We start from the raw sequence: 23,012 nt of genomic DNA on the forward strand, positions 1-23,012 counted from the left end.
CGGAGAAAGCTCCCTCTGAAATTGCTGATTTCCATGGGAATGGTGAGTGCCAAGAGGAAAGGAAGGAATGCTTACTGTTTCTGTCAGATGAGGCACCTGAAATCACCCAGACAATGCCAAAATGTTCATCTTAAAGCCCTGGCTCCACATCCATGAATTTTTTTTCCTTTTTGCTCAATTCCTCCACCCCCTAACCTACCCCTTGGCCTTAGCTGTCATCTTCTCCCTATTTATGAGTCTGTCTTTAATCTCCTTGTTAGTCTAGTTTGTTACCTAGATTCCACAGATGAGTGAAATCATATGGTATTTGTCTTTCTCTGATTGGCTTATTTCACTTATCATAATGTCCTCCAAGTTCATTCATACTTCACAAAGGGTAAAATCTTTTTCTTGTTAAAGGCTGAGTAGTATTCCATTGTGTAAATATCCCATAGTTGTTTTAGCCTCATCTACTGATGGATACTTGGGCTACTTCCATATCTTGACAACAACAATGTGGTGCCTGTGGGGTAAGGAAGGTATAAAGGTACTAAATGGCAATGGAAAAAACATAATAAAAAAATTAAATAATATTGACAAAATGATGGGATACAAAGTCAATATTCAGAAATCAAAGGCATTTTTGTACACCAACAATGAAATAATAGAAACAAAAAATAGGAATAAATTTCATTTATTATATCAAGAAGAAAAACAAAGTACTTAGGAATAAACCTAACCAAGGAGGTAAAAGACGTGTACCCCCCAAACTACACAACATTGAAGAAAGAAATTAAGGAAGACACAAATACATAGAAGTATGTACCATGCTCATGGGTTGGAGGAATTAACATCATCAAAATGTCCATACTACCCAGAGCAATTTATACATACAATGCAATCTCTTTTAAAATACCAATGACATATTTCACAGATATAGAAAGAAAATATTTCAAAAATTTATGTGGAACCATAAACAACACTGAATTGCCACAGCAATTTTGAGAAAGAAGAACAAAGTAGGAAAGATCACAATACCTGACATCAAACTATACTATAAAGCCAATATAATCAAAACAGTCTGGTACTGGCATAAGAACAGACAAATAGATCAATGGAACAGAGATCCCAGGAATAAACCCATGTTTCCATGGTCAATTAATATTTGGCAAGGGGGAAAGAGCATACAATGAGTAAAAATAGCCTCTTCAACGAGTGGTGTTGTGAGAGCTGGACTGGTACATGCAAAAAAATAAAACTAGACTACCAACTTATGCCATACATAAAAATAACTTCAAAGTGGATAAAAGACTTAAATATAAGTCATGACACCATCAAATTCCTACAGGATAATCTAGGCAAGAAAATTTCAGATATCACACACAGCAAGGGATATAAAGGAAAGAATAAACAAATGGGACTACATCAAATTAAAAAGATTCTGCATGGCTAAAAAAAAACATCAGCAAAATAAAAAGGAAACAAATGATATGGAAAATATATTTGCCAAAAATACTTCAGACAAGGGTTTTATCCCAAAATACATAAAGAAGTCACATGACTCCACTCCAGGAAGACAAACAATCCAATTAAAAAATGGGCAAAGGACCTGAACAGATACTTCTCCAAGGAGGACATACAGAGGGCACATAGGCATATGAAAAGATGCTGAACATCACTAGCCATCAGAGAAATGCAAATGAAAATCACAATGACATACTACCTCACACTAGTCAGAATGGCCATCATTAACAAATCAACAAACAACAAGTGCTGGTGAGGTTGTGGAGAAAACAGAACCCTATTACACTATTGGTGGGAATGCAGACTAGTACAGCCACTGTGGAAAACAGCATGGGATTTCCTCAAAAAACTAAAAATGGAACTGCCTTTTGACCTGGCAATTCCACTACTGGGATTATGCCCTAAGAACCCTGAAACACTAATTCAAAAGAACATATGCACCCCAATGTTCAGAGCAGCACAACTTACAATAGCCAAGTCCTGGAAGCAACCTAAGTGCCCATCGGTAAATGAGTGGATCAAAAAACTGTGGTACATATATACAATGGAATTCTATGCAGCAGAAAGGAAGAAGGAGCTCTTACCCTTTGCAATGGCCTGGGTGGGACTGGAAAGCATTATGCTAATGAAATAAGCCAGGTGGTGAAAGACAAGTACCATGTGATCTCACCTATAAGTGGAACCTAATTAATAAAGCAAACAAGTGAGCAAAATAAAACCAGAAACTTGAAGTAAAGAACAAACTAACAGCGATCAGAGGGGATGGGAGAGGGGGATAATTCAGGAAGGAGAGGGGACATATACAAAGGACCCATGGAAAAGGACAATGGGGAGGGGATCATCTTTGGGTGTGAGGGTTGGACAGGGCAGGGGAAAGCAATGGGAGAAAAAATGGGGACAACTGAACTGAACAACAGTAAAAAATTTTAAAAAAAGAAATTAGGACATGAAAAAGAAACAAAAAAATAGCTACTGTAATATCATCTTTGTAGCTTATATAGTAATAAAACAATTTTCACACAAATGAATGAATGAATGAATATAGGTTTTGTTCCAAGCCTGATTTTGTAGTTAACTTGGCTTGTATGCATAACCTGGAATTCTTGCACTCTTATTCAGCCTATGTTATATGAAAATGACCAGAGTTTGGAACTTTCAGCCAAGATGGAGTCATAGGTGGACACACTGTGCCTCCTCCCACAACCAAGATAGGACAGCAACAATTTAGAAACAGAGTAACAACCAGAACTGACAGAAAATTGATCAGAATGGAAATCAGACAACCGAGAAGTTGAAATAGACCCATTCATCCAGACTGGAAGGAGGGGTGGAGTCAGGCAGCTGGACGAGGGTCACAGAGAGCAGAGAATGTTGGGACCAGGCATGTAAGGCATCCAGGGGTGCGCAAGACCAAAGCGGGTGGACCCAGAGTGCGCAAGCAGCAGCTGGCAGACCCCAGCCAAGGGATGGCAACCGGCAGGCTCAGTGAGGCGGTTATTGTGAAGCAAGGCACTGCACGCAACCCAGGATTCCAGAGCTGGGAAATAGAACCTCAGGACACTGATTGAGGACACCTGTGGGAGTTGAGGCACACAGATACCCAGCCTCACAGGAGAGGTCCTTGGAGGGTCCCATGGTGTGCACAAGCTCACCCACGTGGGAATTGGCACCAGAGGGGCCCAGTTTGCTCCCGGGAAGCAGCAGAAGGGACTGAAGTCCCACAGAGAATGGAGGAAGCATCATTGTTCCCTCTCAGCCCTGTCCCCACAAACAACATCACAACCCAGCGACTGGGGTGCCCAGCCCTGGTGAACACCTAAGGCTCCGCCCCTCACTATAACCAGTGAGACCAGACCAAGAGAGAGAGAGAGAGAGAGAGAGAGAGAGAGAGAAATGGCTCAAACAGAAGACCAAATAAAAGCCCCAGAACCTATCCTTTTAAGCGACCAAGAGATAGCCAACCTATCAGATACACAGTTCAAAACACTGGTGATCAGGAAGCTCACAAAATTGGTTGATTTTGGTCACAAATTAGATGAAAAAATGAAGGCTACAATAAGTGAAATGAAGAAAAATACACAGGGAACCAATAATGATGGGATGAAAGCTGGGTCTCACATCAATGGAGTGGACCAGGAGGAAGAAAAAAACATACAATCAGAAAAGAATGAACAAATAAGAATTCAAAAAATGAGGAGAGGCTTAGGAACCTCTGGGACATCTTTAAACATTCCAACATCCTAATTATAGGGGTACCAGAAGGGGAAGAGGTAGAGCAACAAGTGGAAAACTTATTTGAACAAATAATAAAGGAGAACTTCCCCATTCTGGCAGAGGAAATGGACTTCCAGGAAGTCCAGGAAGCTCAGAGAGTCCCAAAGAAGTTGGACCCAAGAAGGAACACACCAAGGCACATCATAATTATATTAGCCAAGGTAAAAATGAAAAAGAGAATCCTAGAAGCAGCAAGAAATAAGGAGACAGTAACCTACAAAGGAGTTCCCATCAGACTGTCAGCTGATTTCTCAAAAGAGACCTTACAGGCAGGAAGGGGCTGGAAAGAAGTATTCCAACTCATGAAAGACAGGGACCTACATCCCAGATTGCTCTATCCAGCAAAGCTTTCATTTAGAATGGAAGGGCATATAAAGTGCTTCTCAGATAAGGTCAAGTTAAAGGAGTTCATCATCAGCAAGCCCTTATTTTATCAAATGTTAAAGGGACTTATCTAAGGAAAAGAAGATAAAAAAACATGTATAGTAAAATGACAGCAAACTCACAATTATTAACCACTACACCTAAAACAAAACCAAAAGAAACTAAGCAAATAACTAGAACAGGAACAGAACCACAGAAATAGAGGTTACATGGGGGGTGAGCAACAGGGGAGTGGGAGGAGGAGAGAGGAGGAAAAGGTACAGAGAATAAGTAGCACAGATGGTAGGTAGAAAATAGACAGGGGGAGGGCAAGAATAGGATGGGAAATGTAGAAGCTAAAGAACTTATGACACATGGACATGAACTAAAGGGGGGAATGTGGGTGGGAGAGGGTGTGCAGAGTGGGGGGGAGAGAAGGGGGGGTAATGGGACAACTCTAATAGCATAATCAATAAAATATATTTAAAAAGAAAAGAAAAAAAGAAAATGACCAAAGGATGTCTTGGGGTGGTGCAAGCTCCACTGGGGGGTCTATGATGGTCTTCCTCATCTTTAATGTACGACTCCAAGGACTTCTACCCAGAATTGCCATTCAGAATGATCTCCCCACAATCACTGCTGGGCCATGTCCTCAGCCTTATGCTCATCCCCTGCTCTAAAATATAGTTGGTTGGATCAGGGTGGCCACCAGATCTTAGGCAACCAATCAGAAAGTTAGTTATAAACATGTGTCTTGACTTGAAAAGACAAACTGAGCCAATCAGAGTGCCTCTTTCAAGGATATGAGTGAATAAGTAGGGAAAATGGTCCCATGAATGGTGGGAACAGCAACCGAAGGTCATAAGGCAGAACTTTCACTGTAAAGAGAAAGAGAATTAAGGTCAATGAGGCTGAGATATTTATTTGATATGATTCAGTTCCCTCAGGGCCAATAACAGTGCCTAGCATGTAGTAGGTATTCAGTAAACATTTGTTGAATAAATGAATATATCAATTGTGCAAGCATAAGTAGTGGGAAAGTAGCAGTGGTGAGTCACCAAGGAAATCTGTTGGAGAAAGAATAGTTAGAAATGCAACTCACTCATGGACAGCTCTATAATAAAAAAAAAATAGTTAATTCATCATATCAGTGACCTTAGATTACAACCTCATGTTAATAAATACTAGTGTTGGGGGGTGGAAATGGGAGGGAGGTGAGAAGGACTGGGGGTGTGGGCTGGGATGGGAATAGAAGACAGAAAACTGTACTTGAACAACAATTAATAATAAAATAAAATAATAAAATAAAATAAACTTAGAGAACTGTAAAAGAAATAAGTACTAGTGTTATTCATTTTAACAGATAAGGAAGCAGAAGAATGGAGAGATTAAGTGCCTTTCCCAAGATGGCATAGCCAGTACCAGGTGAAGCCAGCATTTCAACCAGGCTCTGCGCTCAGGAAAGTCTGTTCTCAGTGCTATGTTTTATATCTGAAGGACCCAGGCCTCTTTGCTTTCAGAACAGGTCTCAAAGTCAGTTGCTATAAAGCCCAATACTATTTCCATCTCTGGTCTTAGATTTCTATTTGACTGCATCTCTCCACTGTCCTATGCTTATTCTTACAAAAACTTGCCATCTAACTGGAGATAGCCTTCGTAGGTCCCACTCATTGCAAGAGCAAAATTAAAACAGAAAAACAAATAGAGCACTGAACATGTAGTCCCTGAAACTATCTTCCAAGTGTTTGTCTGTGGTCTGGCCTTGGCCCTTTGAGCACAATTCCTAAATAGTTGGTCTTGCTATCAGAAGAAATTTGCTGAATAAATCCTGAGACAGTCACCAGAAATGAAGTCACTCATCTACCTTATGTGAGCAGGTTATCTGCTGCATTACAAACCACTCCAAGTCTGAGTGGCTCAAGACAATAATCACATTTATTTTGCTCATGTGTCTACAGTTTGGTCAGGCTTAGCAGGTGATATAGGCTAAATAGGGTTCCCCAAGTAAATTTATATTGAAGTTGTACCCCAAGTACCTCAGAGAGTGACTGTATTTGGATGGGGTCTTTACAGAGGTGATTAAGTTACAACAAGCTCATTAGGATAAACCCTAATCCAATATGCCTGGTATCCTTACAAGAAGAGGACATTTAGATACAGACATGAACAGAGGTGATATGATATGAAGGCACAGCAGAGAGAAGATGACAATCATTTCAAGTAAAGGTGAAAGACCTGATACAGGCCTTTTCTTCTAGCCTTCAGAAAGAACCAGTACTCAGTCAACACCTTAATCTTAGACCTCCAGCCTCCAGAACTGTGAGAATTAAACTTCTGTTGTTTAATCCCCCAAGTGTATGGTACTTTGTTATGACCACCTACTACACTAATACAATAGGGGTTGCTCATCCATGATCTATGTGGTGTTAAATGGGCAGCTTGAAGGCTGGGGCCTAGATGCATCCAAAGCCTCCCTATTCATATGTTTGCTTTGGCTGAACCTCAGCAAAGCTGCCATCTGGAACACCTCCATATGGCCTCTCTACATGCTCTCTCAATATGGTATATAAGTTCTGAGATTGGAACCAGCAAGGTGGAAGCTGTACCTTTTATGCCCTAGCTCAGGAGTCACTCAGGGACATTTCTGCCAAATATTATTCATTAGAAGTGAATCATAAATGTTGGTTTATATTCATAGAATGGTAAATTAGATTACATATCTTTTGATGGGATGAGTAAAAAAAGTTGCAGCCATATTTTAAAATTACCAAACGATGTGAACCTTATTTAAGCAAGGGCCTCAGTAGACCAGGAGTCACACCAGCTTGGACTTCTATCATAATTCTTCCTACTTTATTCATATTAATAGTTTGCAGGAATGACACACTTGAAATATGTGCATCAGAGGGGTCATTATATATGGTCAGAAGAATCCATTGAACTGGACATGGCCCCATATTTAAAGCTCATACAAAATACGTTAAACATAAAAAGTTCAGCACTTTCAATTCAATAAAGTGATTACCCCAACATACTCTGTTGTAAAGTGCACTCCCCATGTGATGTTTGGACCAAAGGGTCATGGGACATTTAGCTATTCCAAAGTTAGCAGTGCCCTGACCCTACTGCATAGTCGATTGTTTATTTCTGCTGCCATTACTTGGTAATCAAACCAAAGATCAAAGTAGATGTTGCATTTCTCAGCCCATATGGATAATGATTAATGGTAGTTTACTGAGACTTTCTGCACTGAACAAAAGTTTATGAGTAGGAGACAACATGTCAGGGGCACAGAACTAGAATCTGGTTGTGCAAGGAGATAAACTTGGAAGACTTGGGCTGTGTGCAAACTGTCACTGGAATAACTTCTCACAGCAACAGGGAAGCTTCTGGTTGGGAAAGGAAAAAGGAGCTCTCTTCTTTCCACCAGGGGGGCATGAGCTACTTCTCCATCTGCTCTCTAACCTTTCCTTACAAATAATCCAAGTTAGCCTATTGGATAGTTGGAGGTTACTCCATAAATGTTGTGGATATTTCCAATCACCACCCCAAATTCTTCTTTTCTATGGCAGGAAGACTGAAAGCAGCTATTCCCCAAGAGATGCCTCCTACTTATTCTTCCATTAGGGACACCTGCTCATGCCTACAAATCACTGGGATACCCCATCACTCTAAGGAAGCATAAATATTAATGGGTGTGTGACTCAGGCACTGAGGGCCACATCACACATTATAACAGAGAGGAGATGGCAGCATGGCCATAGAAAACATCATTAGTGAGGCACATGGTGTATGCATTAAGCAGTGTCTTCAACAGAGAGATAAATGACTGGGGAATGTAAACTTGAGAAGTGAAAGGCATTCAACTGGCTTCAGACTCACAATTCTCAATTGCAAAAATCTCTTTCACTCAGTCTAAGTCTGGCCATTCTGATTAATGTGTTAATGGTTAAAAATGGTGGCATCTTTGCTCTACCCCTCATTTGAAATTTATCTAAATTAACAAAAGGGAAAAAAAGATAGAAAGAACACAATTCATCGTCAGTGAAGTAGGAACCTGCAACAGCATAACACCACAAACTACAAAAGATCCCTAGCAAATGCCAAGAAAGCTAGACTGAGATGAGGGAGTAAGCCCCCAGCTGCCATGTACTGTCCAAGTATGATAAGAATATGTATATCCTTAAAACTCTTTGTCAACACCAAGAAGAACATATCTAAGGATTCTTAGAGAGTTGAAATCCAGTTTTGTGGGCAGCACAGAAGAGAGGTAGGAAAGCTATATCTTCACCTCTATGAGCAGAACAAGTATCCACTGCTTATAGTGAGGTCAGGGATGGAAGGATACCTAAGAAAGAAATTGGTATACTGGTAGTCTATTTCTGCTGTCTGTGACCTGGCCTTCTACTCATAGAAAACTCCCAGAAAGGAAGCTAGGGGAATGATGAGGGATAACAGCCAGAACCTGATCACAATCTAGAAAGCATGTGCCATAATGAATAGCACTGGTTGAGGAATAACACTGGTTGAGGAACACAAGACCTGGTTGTGAACAGCACTTCTTGTGTTGAGAAACACAAGACCTGAGAAAACATGTGCCCTTAAGGTAAGAATATTAAAGGCACAGGGGGAAAGACCTGGAAAATAAAGACAAAAATACAGAGATGGTAAGCTTGAGATCATGCAAAAAATGAAATAGAAAAGTAAACTATAAATAGTGACTGCAAAGGAGTTGATAGATATGGGAGCAAAAGAAGACTCCTATATCCATAATTACAGTTTGTGAAGAAGAAAGAAGGAAGATGGAATTAAATACTCAAGGATAGAGGAAAACTTTACTAAAATAAGAAAATGTTGATAGAACAAAGTGTCCCAGAAAAAAAATGATGTGTAATGATTGATATCAAGCTATGTCCAAGGCAAGCTATTGAACTAAAAGTCAAATAAAGAATCACAAGATATCCAAATAGAAATATTTGAGCATTCAACATATGTTTTGTTCATCTTCTATATGCCAGACACTGTATTAGGCTTTGAGGATTCTGTAGTGAACAATATAATCAAAGTTTCTCCCCTCATTGACTTTTCCTGTGTAGGATTTGGGGGGGTGAGGGTTGGAAAACAGAAAATAAGTAAACAAATAAGATATTTAATATAATCTTTAATTATATGACCTATCCATCTGTCTATGCTTTGAATATTTGAGCTGCATAAATGTATAAAGTGCCTAGGATGGGGTTCAACAAATATCGAAAGTTGTGATTTCTAGGCAGGAAGATTTTGCTTGTTTGTACTTTTATGAATCATTTAAAAATTAACATGGACTTTAAAGGTCTAAATAAAAACATTATTCTAAAATTAATAAACAAAATCATAGTGTTGGCACCAGTTGACCCATGACTCCTTTCATCTATGATCTGCTTTTGCTCCTCTGCTCCTCATGAAGTGCTCCACAGGTGATTCGGTGTAGATGGTGGGTAATTTACATGTCTGTAGGTCATCTGGACGAAAGTAGATGCTAGGAAGTGAGTACAATCATCTGATGGTGTTTTAAGGATCCTGGGAATAATATGCTCTCTTTCCTGCAATAAGACTTTTCAAGCCAAGCTCTCTGTATCAAGGATGGGGCCAGAATTCAGAGATTTGGAACCACAATCCATTGATAACTCTGAGATCAGAAAACAAATACTGCTTACTTCATGCCAGCCAGCAAGGAGGCCTTGCAGAAGACATTTTCATATTTCCTTAGAAAAATCGCTGGCTTAGCTCTGCTAGGAAAACACTAAATGTTTTATCTTTGGAAACTTGGTTTAAGGAGCAAATGGCCAATTTGTTGAGTGCCTATGGCACATCATTTTATTTAATCTTCACATCATTTTATTTAATCTTCAGCAGAACCCTACAACATGCATAAACTACTTTATAGGTTTGAAAACTGAAGCTCGGAGAGGGTAAGTCATCTAGGGTAATGCAGCTATTGAATGGCAGAGCCAAGAACCCAAACCAGATCTGTCTTGGAAACTAGTATCTCTTCTCAATGAAGCCTTCCAGACCAAAAAAAAAAAAAAGACTCTTTTCACAGAAATAAGGGTTTTCAGGCCACTCAACTCCTTCTGGTTTTATAAGTCATACTAATTTAAGAGCTACAGAAGTGAGAAGAGCAAGGACTTTGGTTAGTGTTTCCAGAATTTCCTATAAATATTAGTCAACAACTCTTGTGACACAGGTACCAATGACTAAGGGGTTCCATCATCACTTCAAACAGTTTGCCATGAGACAGGAAAATCAGCCTTGCATATCCGCATCTGTCTTTCTGCAGATTCACATGCTGAGTGAGATACTTAGGCAGTATTTGCATGCTGAGTGAGATACTTAGGCAGTATTTGCAATAATAAAAATTGAAAATAAGCCTTAGTGTACATCAGAGAGGGAATTGTTAAATAAACTACAGCCATGCCTATGTAGTCATGGAAAAGAATAATATCAAGCCCTATTCCTGATATAGAATGATCTTCAGGACATACAGGTAAGTAAAAAAAAAAATTAAGTAAAAATAAAAAAAGAAAATACAGACTAGTACATTTGTATGCTCTTATTTATATTTAAAAAGATAGATTGGATGATATGACTGCCTTGCTTTTGCAGATAAAAATGTTTCAACGGGGATAATTTCATATGGTTCAATCTGCTATATATATGTAACACACATTTTTGCTTGTATATGTATATAATACATAAATAACTACTAAATACTAAATACATAAATACTAAAAGGGGATGCATCCAAGGCAGGCAACTGAGGACTAGAAGTCTGAGGTAAGTAGTACAAGGAATTAACTGCCAAGAGCAAATATTATTTTTGTAAAATAAAAGTAGTAAAAAGGAAAAAGAAATATACTTGACACCTTCAATCAGGTGATAGCTTCCCAATTTATGACAGATTCTTGATTCAAATATTTAAAAAGTTGAGTCAGATTTTTCATTTCATTAAAGTCTGATGTGAGAAAAGGAATATATTTACTCTTGTATTTTGAGAACACTTTAAGCAAAAAGGGTCATTTAACCAAAACTGGCCCAACTGTACTGGTGAGAACATGGCATGGATTGAAGATGGGAGAGATGTTTAAAAATGGAAGGGGAAAGCCCAAATCTGCACCTTTCCTCTCTCCTTTCATTATTCTTTCATGTGGTACAAACCTCTGATTTTTTTTTTTAGTTTAAGTGCATTTTTTTTTTAGAAAACCTACATGCCTCGATTTTCTTAAAAATAATGCCTCTGCTCCAAATAATCAAGGTCAAAATAAATGAATAGCTCAAGATAACATCAGTCCTATTTGTTTTAGTCCTGGTGTGTGGATTACAAGCAGCAGCCAGTTATGATAATGAGTGATATATTTATAGATCCAGATTGTCAAACTTGTTAACATTTTTCCATTTCTAAACCATCCTTAAAGAGAATCATACATGGGTTAGCACAATGCTCATGATACTCCAACAGAACAACCATACCTTCTGGATGCAAGTTTTTACCAGTGAAGACTTGGTAGTTTTTGAACTTAGCAAGAATGTGCTTGATTTGTTCTGCGGCCCCTGTCATAAAGGTTTTACTCTCTTTTGGTCTCTGTTCTTCACATTTCCCTTTGATTGATTTCATGTAATCTTTGGTGCTTCTTGTAGGCTTCTTCTGTGAGGTTGGTTTCCTGCAAATGATGATGGTTCATGACAAATCAACACCAGTGATTACAGTGCTGTCAGTACCTTTACACTCTAGGCCTTCAAGTGGAGCCATTTCCACCAATAAGTGAGTCATTAGTGTTACTCTGTGTCCTACTCATCATCTTCCCCTCTACCTCCAGGCACAGCCCATCTGGGATCTCTCAGATTTCATAGATATCCAACATCTCATCATGGCTGATGAAGTCCTGTAGATGATCATGATGGAGGCTGGAAGGAGGCAGCAGCAGCATTGGTAGCAGAAACCTAGACCTTGGAGCAAGTGCTACGGTGCAGCCAGAGTAGTGCTTGGGGATTGGGGAATGAACAGGTGGAAAAAAAACCTCTGATTTTCTTTTTTCTTTAAATTTACTTGAAAGAAAGAGAGAGCAATTAATTTGTTCTACTTATTTATGCATCCATTGGTTGATTCTTATATATGCATCTATGTGTGGATGAACCCACAACTTTGGCATAACAGGATGATATTCTATCCAAATTAGCTACCCAGCCATGGCAACGTCTGATTTTTTTTTAAGAGACAAAGGTATGATGTAAGATGACCAGCAGAAGTGGTGACACTAACCACAGTGATCAAACAGGCCTGCGCATTGTTTGTTCAGAGAAAAATATATGGCTTAGTTTCAGTGATTTCATTGGATTATAAACACGGCCAATTATGGCTCAATTATATCAGTTATACAAATTCAGCTTTTGAAAATATTTGCGAATCAAAAAGGGACTGTGATACTTTAACATAAACTAAAGTGATCTCAGAAGACTATTTATCTTCATAGAGAATTCTAGCCTTAGAAAGAATATGTATAGTGGATTAATAACAGGAATGGTCCTAATTTATTCATGTCTCCTTATTATGCCTTTGGGGGTTTTATCAGTGATTATAGGCTTGGTCATGTAACTTGCTTTGGGCAAAGGGACAGTAGCAAATGTGATGTAAGCAAAGACATGGTAAGCACTTCTGCACCCACCCTCTTGTCACTGCTCTTGAGATCCTGCTGAGTTGCCATGTTGAATAGGCCTGGTAAAGGTTGACAGACCATATAGAGCTGAGACAAGTTATCTCAGCTGAACCATCTTACACCAGCCAGACCCCAGCAGACCCAGCAACTGACAGTAGACACATGAGTGTACCCAGCCAATATCAACTGCATCTAGTTCAAATATACCAAAATCACACAAGTTAGCCCACCACAAACTACCATTCCTTAGAATAGTGACTAAACAAATGATGGTTGTTTTAAGGCATTATATTTTTGACTAGTTAGTATGTAGCAATATCTTCATATTGGATATGACCCCCCAAAATCCCAGACTTTATTTATAAAAAATTGTGTATTTATTCTTACATGTTTAAACTTCAGTCACTTTCAAAGTACTCTCCATTTGATGCAGTACATTTGCATCAAATGTATTGAGACTTTTTTTTTCACTGTTCAAAACAGTTTTGAACTGTTTAGTGCTTCTGCCATTTTTTTGTTTCACCTCTTCCACATAGGCAAAATGTTTCCTTTGAGGACTTTTTTCATCTGGGGGGAAACAAACAAACAAAAAAGTTGCTTGAGGCAAGATCAGGTGAATAGGAAGGGTGGGGCATAGGGCTCATGCTGATTTTGGTCAAAAACCTCTGAACACTGAGCACGGTGAGAGCAGGTAAGCTTGTAAATCACCCATCATGAAATGGGCAAATACACTGACAGAATCTTCAGAAAGAATTCACTGAAGCCGAATATAGCCTCTCACAACAATGCCAGCTGGTGCACTGATACAGATAGGTTTCTAGAACACTTACCTAGCGGGGAAAGCCTCTACTACAAGGGGCTGTCCTCCAGAAGACACTTCTTGTTTTTGGAGGTCCCCCTCATATATATCTGCTACACCACCCTTCCTTTTTAATATCTGATATAAACATATCAAAAATAACAGATGTCTTTCTATCTCCTGGAAGTGACATTTTACTTAATCCAGTCAATTCTTGAACATCTGAATAAATGGAGGATAGAGACATGTTGGAAAACCAAAATGCACTGACAACCCCAAATTCTAAAATCTGTTGTAAAAGTTCTGGAGATAGGTGGTGGTTATGGCTGCAAAACAATATGACTGTATGTAATGCCACTGAACTGTATACTTAAAAATTATTTAAGTGGTAAAATTCATGTATATTTGACATAACATGTATATTTGACCACAATGAAGAAAACAAAAACAATTATTATCTGTTATTAGTTTCAGCTTCATTCTTCATTATGGCCTCAATCAACCAAAAATAAAAAATTAAAAAAAGACTTCCGTAGGTCTGATTTTATCCATTGCTCCTCCTTTGCCATGCCTAATGAGCAGTGAAAAGGAAAAGGCAGCAGCTGTGGGGATAGGGGAGAAACAAGAAATCTGGATAATCAGTTTCTGGTTAATGAGTCAACTAGCTCCAGGGGTCTACCATAGGTGAACACTTTTCTCCCCTTCAGTCTTTTGATCAGCCTGACTTATAATCAGCAAAGACATTCTGTGGCTCCTCAGTTATGCACATCCAATGCTTACTTCTTTTGTACACTCTGTAGTAATATGCAACCGACTCTAATGAAGAAATCTTGTTTTTAAAAAATAATATGTACTCTGCCCACTCCTAAAAATTAATTTTATGTGGCAGAAAGTCTACTATGGTAGGGATAGGGAATAGATGTTTGTATCAGAAGATGGTAGTTATATGCTTCTAGCACCTGCCATATTTTCTTGGCCTACATATTTTCTCGGCCTACATATTTTCTCAGACACAGAGGTCTCCTGTGGAGAGTGCCTGAACTTGCCAATGCCTTTCTGTGTCTTTCTAGGTGGAAAGCCTAGAAGTGCTAAGACATAAGTTCTCCCAAAAGTGACTTATAATATATGAGGGACAGGATGTGGTAGACATAGACTCAAGTTCCTTGATCTTTAGTGGAACAGCTAGACATAGTTTGACACCATCACTTGGAGGTTTTTAGTTGCCCTTAGTGATGTCTACCTGTTTATTACCACACATTATGTCAGTTCTTCCTTCCTTGTTTCACTTCCCTGTCCCCCTCACAGTGCTTCCTGGGATCACAAATAAGCTACTTGTATCCAATTCATTTCAATGTTTGCTTTTGGAAGGAGGAAACTCAAATACAACAGAGTTACCACAACTGGTATACAATAGACTCTCAGCTCCTTAGCAAGTAAGGCTAAGGAAAGCATAAACCCTACTCTTCAACAGAGCCAAGTTTAAGCCATTAGTTATTAAAATATTCTGCCTTTTCAATCAATCAACTTGGTATTATAAAAACTGCTCACTCTTCCTCCAGGTCACTGTCTGTCAAATCCTATTCTTCTTATTGGGATGAGTCACCCCCCCGAGTCAGGAACCATCTAGGGATCTGGAGGAGTTTAATAAGGGTTATCAAGGATGAAAGAGTTAAGATGCATCCTAAGAGAATGATACAGAAAAACTTGATCAGATCACTGGGGAGGAGTGAGAGAGAGACCATAGGAGGACGATGCATGAGGCAGTGGTAAACAAGCTAGCTGGGCATGTGGCAGATCTCCCTACCACAGGAAGAGACTAGGCAGGGAGAGGTGCAGATCTGCCAGTCTAGGATGGGATTGGCTGAGAAGCTGAATGCTTCTAGAGTGCATGGAATTATGGGCTGGAAGATTTAAGCAGAAGGAGGGCAGATACTCTCTTTCTCTTCCTCAGGGATGCCTGGATGATCATGTTACAGCTGCCTGTATTTATCAAAGGATGGTATTTTAAATAGGAGAAGGAACTCTGGGTGCAGCATATAACTGGTCTGGTCTGGCAGAGAGTTATTTTCTTTTGTTATTTTAGAGGAGACGGGTTCTGAGGCAGAAGTCTGTCCTTCCAAAACTGTGTAGCTTTTATATCTTATTTTAGTGTGTAAACTAATCTTATAGAAATAAGATAATTAAGAACTAAAAGGGGGACCCTTTTTAATGGTGGAGGAGTTAGTGGAAGCTACATTAATGTCTTCTCAGGACCAATCTGAAATTACAACTAAATTGTAGAGAAATCCAGAATAACCAACTGAACACTAGCTGGGGACAAGCTTTGTAACCACGAACATACAGAAGGAACCACTTCGCCACAACATGACTGGTAGGGAGTGTGGAGGAGTCACAAGTGAGCTGGTTGGGCTCCCACGGGTGGCAGCTGAAGTGCCAGAGGGATATCAGAGACCAGGAGGATCCCTTTGAGAAGTGTGGGGTCTCAAGTCAAGCTAGGCTCCCCAGCATACACCACCAGAGCTGGAAAGGAACTCCAATAACATCCAGCTGTGAAAAGCAGCAGGGTGTCTGTCTGCCAGAGGGAGAGGGCTGCTTAAAGGGCCAAAACATAAAATTTCATTTGCAGCTTCATATCCTGGGCACTGGTAAAAGGAGGGCAGAGTGGATGAGAGATGCTTGAGGAGAATCTGGGACTGGTGACTTGGGAGAAAACTGAAGGCACAGCTGCCAGGATCCCTGTGCTGAGTCATTCTGCAAACTTCAGGAGCCATCACTCTCAGGCAGAGCAATTCTCTTCAAATGGCATCAGCCAGAGGGGAAGCATTCCCTGACCTACAAGAATTACTCTGCCCCACCCTGTGGTGCTTAAACCATGTTGCTGATTACAGCTTGATTAGATTAACAACTAAATGGTTTAATGACTGATTAGTTCAGCAACTAAGATGGAAAATATAAAACAGCCAAATTGGGAAGACAAAGACACAGACCCAAAATGAAACAACAAGTGAATTTTACAGAAGAACTATGTGAAATGGAGGCAATAAATTCATCAGATAGAGAGTTTAGAGTAAGATTATAAGGATACTCAACAGCATTAAAAATACATAGAAACCATAAAAAAAGGACTAGTCAGAATTATAGAATGCAAAATCAGGAATAAATAATACATTGGAAGGAAAAACTGCAGGTGAGATGAGGCAGAGGATTGCATCAGTGATTTGGAAGACAAGGTAGAAAAAACACCCAGGCAGAGTAGCAAAAGGAAGAAACATTTTTCAAAAAAATTTATTTATTTATTTTTAGAGAGAGAGGAAGGAAAGCAGAAAGAGAGGGAGAGAAACATCAATGTGTGGTTGCCTCTCACATGGACCCCACCAGGGACCCAGCCTACAACCCAGGCATGTGTCATGACTGGGAATTGAAGCGGCAATCCATTGAGCTACACCAGCCAGGGAGGAAAAAATAATTTAAAAAAAATGAGGAGAACTTAAGAAACATCTTGGACAACACAAAGTGGGACAACATCCACATCATGGGAGTACCAGAAGGAAAAGAGAGCCAGCAAAGAATGGAGAACTTATTAGAAGAAATAGTGACAGAAAACTTTCCTATTCTGGTGATGGAAAAAGTCACACAAATCCAGGAATCTAAGAAAGTCCCAAACAAGTTGGACCCAAGGAGGCCTACACAGAGACACATCATAATGAAAATGACAAGGCTTAAAGACAAGAAGAGAAACCTAAAAGCCACAAGAGAAAAGCAGGTAGTTACCTAAAAGGGAGCATCAATTAGGCTAGCATCTGATTACTCAACAGAAACATTTCAGGCCAGAAGGGAGTGTTGTGAAATAGTCAAGGTAATGAAAAGCAAGTACCTACATCCAAGCCTACTTTATCCAGCATGTCTATCATTTAAAATTGAAGGAGAAAGAAGGAGCTTCATAGTCAAGAAAAAACTAAAGGAGTTTGTTAACACCAAACCAGTACTGTAACAATGTTAAAGGGATTGGAAGAAGAAGAAGAAGGAAGAAAGAAGAAAGAAGAAAGAAGAAGAAGAAGAAGAAGAAGAAGAAGAAGAAGAAGAAGAAGAGGAAGAAGAAGAAGGAGAAGAAGGAGGAGGAGGAGAGAAGGAGGGGGAGGGGAGGGGGAGGGGGAGGAGAGGGAGGAGAAGGAGAAGAAGAAGGAGGAAGAGGAGAAAAAGAAGGGGGAGGGGAGGGGAGGAGGAGAAGGGGGAGGAGTAGGAGGGGGAGAAGAAAGAGAAGGTTAAGAAGGGGAAGAAGAAGAGAAAGAGGAAGAAGAAGAAAAAAGAGAGAAAGGAAAAAAACAGGAAAACAGTCTAACAAGAAAATGGTACTACATATGTATCAATCAATAATCACTTTAAATGTAAATGGCATAAACCCTACAACCAAAAGACACAGGGTAAATGACTGGATAAGAAAACAAGACCCTAATATATTGCTTCCGACAGACCCATCTCAGATATAAAGACACACATAGACTAAAAGTAAAGGGTTAGAAAAATATAGTTCATGCAAATGGAAAAGAAAAAAAAAAGCTGGGGTAGCAGCACTTATATCAGACAAAACAGACTTTAAAACCAAAGCTATACTAAGAAATGAAGAAGGATACTACATAATGATAAAGAGAACAATACAACAAGAAGATATAACTCTAGTAAATCTTTATACATCCAACATAGGAGCACCTAAATATGTAAAGCAAACCCTGGTGAATATAAAGGGAGAAATCAACGGAAATATGGTCATACTTAGGGATTTTAACAGCCCACTGATTTCAATGGATAGATCTTCCAGGAAGAAATTCAACAAGGAGACAACAGTCTTAAACAATACACTAGATCAAATGGATTTAATTGATATCTTCAGAGCATTTCACCCTAAAGCAGCAGAATATTCATACTTTTCAAGTGCACATGGAATGTTTTCTAGGGTAGACCGCCTGTCAGGACACAAAATAAGTCTCAATACATTTAAGAAGATTGAAATCATATCAAGCATCTTCTCTGACCACAATGCTGTGAAACTAGAAATTGATCACAAGAAGAACACTGAAAAACATGCAAAGAGGGAGCTAAATAACTAGTTATTAAACAATGAATGGGTCAACAATGAGATCGAGTAAGAAATCAAAAGATACCTTGAAGCAAATGAAAATGAGGACACAGCTTGGAACATGGCGGCTTTGTTGGAGGGAGCATAATCCCCTTCCTCTAAGCAGGGGAAAGAAACTTGAGGATCTGCAGAGGAACAGAGCAAGGGGCCTAGGCTATCACAACATTTATGAAAACAGGACATCAAAAATTATAGCAGACATTGGAAAACCAGATGGTAGCCCTGGCTGGTGTAGCTCAGTGGATTGAGCTCGGGCTGCAAACCAAAGCGTCGCAGGTTCAATTCCCAGTCAGGGTACATGCCTGGGTTGCAGGCCAGGATCCCCAGCCACCACACATTGATGTTTCTCTCTCTCTTTCTTTCTCCCTCCCTTCCCTCTCTAAGAAATAAATAAATAAAATCTTAAAAAAAGAAAAGAAAAGAAAAACCACACAGTAAGGAGACTGCTTCAAGATAATAAGGACCCAGGGATTAGAGCTGGGACCAGGGAGGTTGCAGCCCCCAGGCCCAGTGCTCCCAGGTCTGCCTCAGAGCACCCGGGAGAGCGGAGTCACCACTCCTTCCCCAGAAAACAAGGATTGAGCAGCACCAGGGGAGGCCTTGTTGCTTGAAGGCACAGAGAGAGGAGTGAGACTGGGAGATAGTCACATAGGGGCAGCAAGCACCCACGCATAGTCCTGGGAAGGGTGAGTGCCCAAGCCTGCATGACCAAGGGTGGCCTGGCTGCGTGCCTGCGCCCCCAACCCGGTGAGAGTGTGGTTTTGTGGAAGACCCAGACCCCACAGCCCTGAACAAGGAAAGGGCATGGGTGTTCGTGGGTTTACGGATCCTGCGGTGGTGAACTTGGGGGAGGACGTGCCCCTTTGGGATTCTTGACTCTCAAGCTGTGAACCCAGAAAGGACGAAGCACTTCATGGGTTCCTGGAGCCTACAGCGGGGAAATTGGGGGAAGGGTGCAACCCCTCATGATCCCTGGAGGTTACATTGTGAATCTGGAAAAGATGTGGGTGCTTCACGAGAATATAGAGCCCGCCGTGGTGAAATTTGGGGGAAGGGTGTGACCCCTTGCGATCCCCTGAGCTCTCACTGTAAACCCAGAAAAAATGCAGGCACTCTGCGAGGCCCCAGAGCCTGGGAGACTGCAGCAGTGAGCTCCCACGAACATGCTTGGGAGCACCTATAGCCACACCCAGGGTCCTGTGGGAAGGCCTCGCATCAGCTCTGGGGAGAGCTCCATGCTAGCCCTGGGGACAGTACTCAAGAGACTGACTGAGTGCTGACTGGGAAGAGTGAAAAGCATTCGGAAAGCATTCCAAAAGCCCCTCAGCCTGCTGAAGCCAGCAAGACCAGAAAAACTGGTTTGGCCAGTTAGAAATCAACAAGAAGTTTTTTGTTTGTTTGGTTTTGTTTGTTTTTATTTTGGCTGTTGTTGTTCAATTGTTTGATTTTATCTTGTTTTTTAAGTGACTTTATTTTTTAATTTTTATTTTTATATCTATCAATTCCTTATGTTTCTCTTCCTTTCATTCTAGTATTATTCCTTCCACTCCAAATTTATCACTCCTGCATTCCATCTTCTGCTTTCCCCGCCTTTTTTTTGAGCCTGCAAGTTACTGCAAATTTGTATTATCTTTTTCTCACTTTTCTGACATTTTTTATTTTAATAGTATTTTGGTATTCTTTTTCTTTCTGTATAATCTTCTTTGCTTGGCTGGCTATACTGTTGTTTGATAGGGCCCCCCTGTTATCTCATTCACAGTGTGTTCATAATTTACTGTCCTTCATTTGTGTTCCATTAGTACACCACTCAAGGTTCTATACTCCTTATTCTTGTTATCTAGATCTCATAGATTCTGCCATATGATTGTTGCTTTAATATTACTGTAAATAAGACCTAGTTCATACAATTGTAAATACTACTCAACACCCCTCCCAGATCTCAGCCCACTCCTGAACTCTATTGGCAATTTCCTGAACTCTATTATTGTGGGGGTTGTCTCTATTCTTTTACACACTACTCCTATTTGCTATTCTTTATTTCCGCCCTACCTCAGAATCTGATGTCCCACAGCCTCACACATTTCTAGATCTAACTAACAATCCTTTCCTCCCCAATAAGAGTCTTACCTTCTCATCCTGTCTAAAACGTGGCTAGTGGGACAGAAGATCATGGGTGACACTATATGTAGCCAAAGGATCTCCCATCTCTTCTCTACTGGCTGCTACTGTAAATATCATAGAATACTCTTACTATCTTAAACCATTTTGTCTTACTCCTCCAACTGATAACAAAAAAAAGTTGGGGGAAGCTGTGAACACCAGTATACCCAAAGGAGACTGCACCACTGAATCTCACAGGTATTATACCACAGAAGTTCACACCATAAACACAGAGAATCAGAACAAATCAATTTAAGAAACAGAGGCTAACAATGAGAGTCTCACGAAAATGAGAACACAAGGTAACAATCCCCAAATGAAGGGAAAGGAAGAAGCATCAAAAAGAATGCTAAGTGAAATAGAGACAATTCAACTATCAGATATTGAGTTCAAAACAATGATTGTCAGGAAGCTCAATAAACTCACAATGAGCTACCAGAAACTACAGGGAAACTACAATGATCTCACTGCAAACTATATCAACATGAAAAAGGAAATAGAAACTCTCAACAAGGGCTAAGAGGAAATGAAGAATACAACTTCTGAACTGAAGAACACAGTAGAAGGAATGAAAAGCAGGATCAATGAAGCAGAAGATGACATCAGCGAGTTGGAGGACAAAAAACACCCAGAAAGAGCAAGAAAAGGAAAAGGGGCTCAGAAAGAATGAAGAGTGATTAAGAGAAATGCAAGACAATATGAAACATAATAATATCCATATAATACGGATACCAGAAAGAGAAAAAGAAGAGCAAGGGATAGAAAACCTGTTTGAAAAAGCACTGAATGGAAACTTCCCTAATTTGATGAAAGAAAAAGTCACACAAATCCAGGAAACACGGAGAGTCCCAGTCAAGAGAAACCCAAAGAGGGCAACCTCAAGACACATCATAATTAAAATGGCAAAATTTCAAAACAAAAAGAGAATATTAAAGGCAGCAAAGGAGAAACAGGAAGTAACATACAAGGGAGCCCCAATAAAGCTAACAGCTGACTTATCAATGGAAACACTCCAAGCCAGAAGAGAGTGGCAACAAATATCCCAAGTAATGAGAACCAGAGGTCTGTAACCAAGGCTACATTACCCAGCAAGGCTGTCAATCAAGACAGAAGGCCAAATAAGGAGCTTCCCAGACAAAAAAGTCTAAAAGAATACACCTCCACCAAACGAGCTCTGCAAGAGATGCTAAAGGGACTGCTTTAAGGAAAGGAAGGAAAAGAGAAAGAGAGAGAGGAACACACATACATAAATGGCAATGAACAAGTACCTATCAATAATAACCTTAAACATAAATGAATTAAATGCTCCAATCAAAACACATAGAATAGCTGATTGGATAAGAAAGCATGACTCACACATATGCTGCCTACAAGAGACCCACCTCAGGATAAAAGACCTGCACAGGCTGAAAGTGAAGGGCTAGAAACAAATTTTCCAAGCAAATAGGGAAAAAAAGCCAGAGTTGCAATACTCAAATCAGACAAAATAGACTTCCAAAGAAGGTCCATAAAGAGAGACCCAGAAGGTCACTTCATAACACTCAAGGGAAGAATCCACCAAGAAGACATAAATATTGTAAATATATATGCACCCAACATAGGAGCACCCAAATACATAAAGAAAATCTTGGAGGACTTCAAGAAAGATATTGACAGCAACACAATTATGGTGGGGGATTTTAACACCCCACTGCCAAAAATGGACAGATCTTCCAAACAAAATATCAAAAAAGATACTGTGACATTGAACAATGCCCTAGATGAAATGGACCTCACTGATATATAGAGAGCCTTCCATCCCAAAGAAGCTAAATACACATTCTTTTCAAATGCACGTGGGACATTTTCAAAGATAAACCACAAGATAGGACACAAAACAAGCCTCAACAAATTCAAGAAAATTGAAATCATACCAAGCATTTTCTCAGATCACAAGGGACTGAAGCTAGAAACCAACCAGAAGGAAAACAAAACAAAACACTACAAATCATGGAGATTAAATAGCATGCTATTAAACAATGAATGGGTCAAGAATAAAATTAGGGAAGAAATCAAAAAGTTTCTGGAAATGAATGAAAACGAACTC

General features: G+C 39.8%; 1 pseudogene; it reads right to left on the reverse strand.

Annotated features, from left to right (window-relative positions):
* Positions 1-11,560: 11,560 nt before the first annotated feature.
* On the reverse strand, positions 11,561-12,096 carry LOC114507002 (annotated as a pseudogene).
* Between the last annotated feature and the right edge of the window lie 10,916 nt (positions 12,097-23,012).

Source organism: Phyllostomus discolor, chromosome 9, assembly GCF_004126475.2.
Source record: "Phyllostomus discolor isolate MPI-MPIP mPhyDis1 chromosome 9, mPhyDis1.pri.v3, whole genome shotgun sequence".
Classification (NCBI taxonomy): domain Eukaryota; kingdom Metazoa; phylum Chordata; class Mammalia; order Chiroptera; family Phyllostomidae; genus Phyllostomus; species Phyllostomus discolor.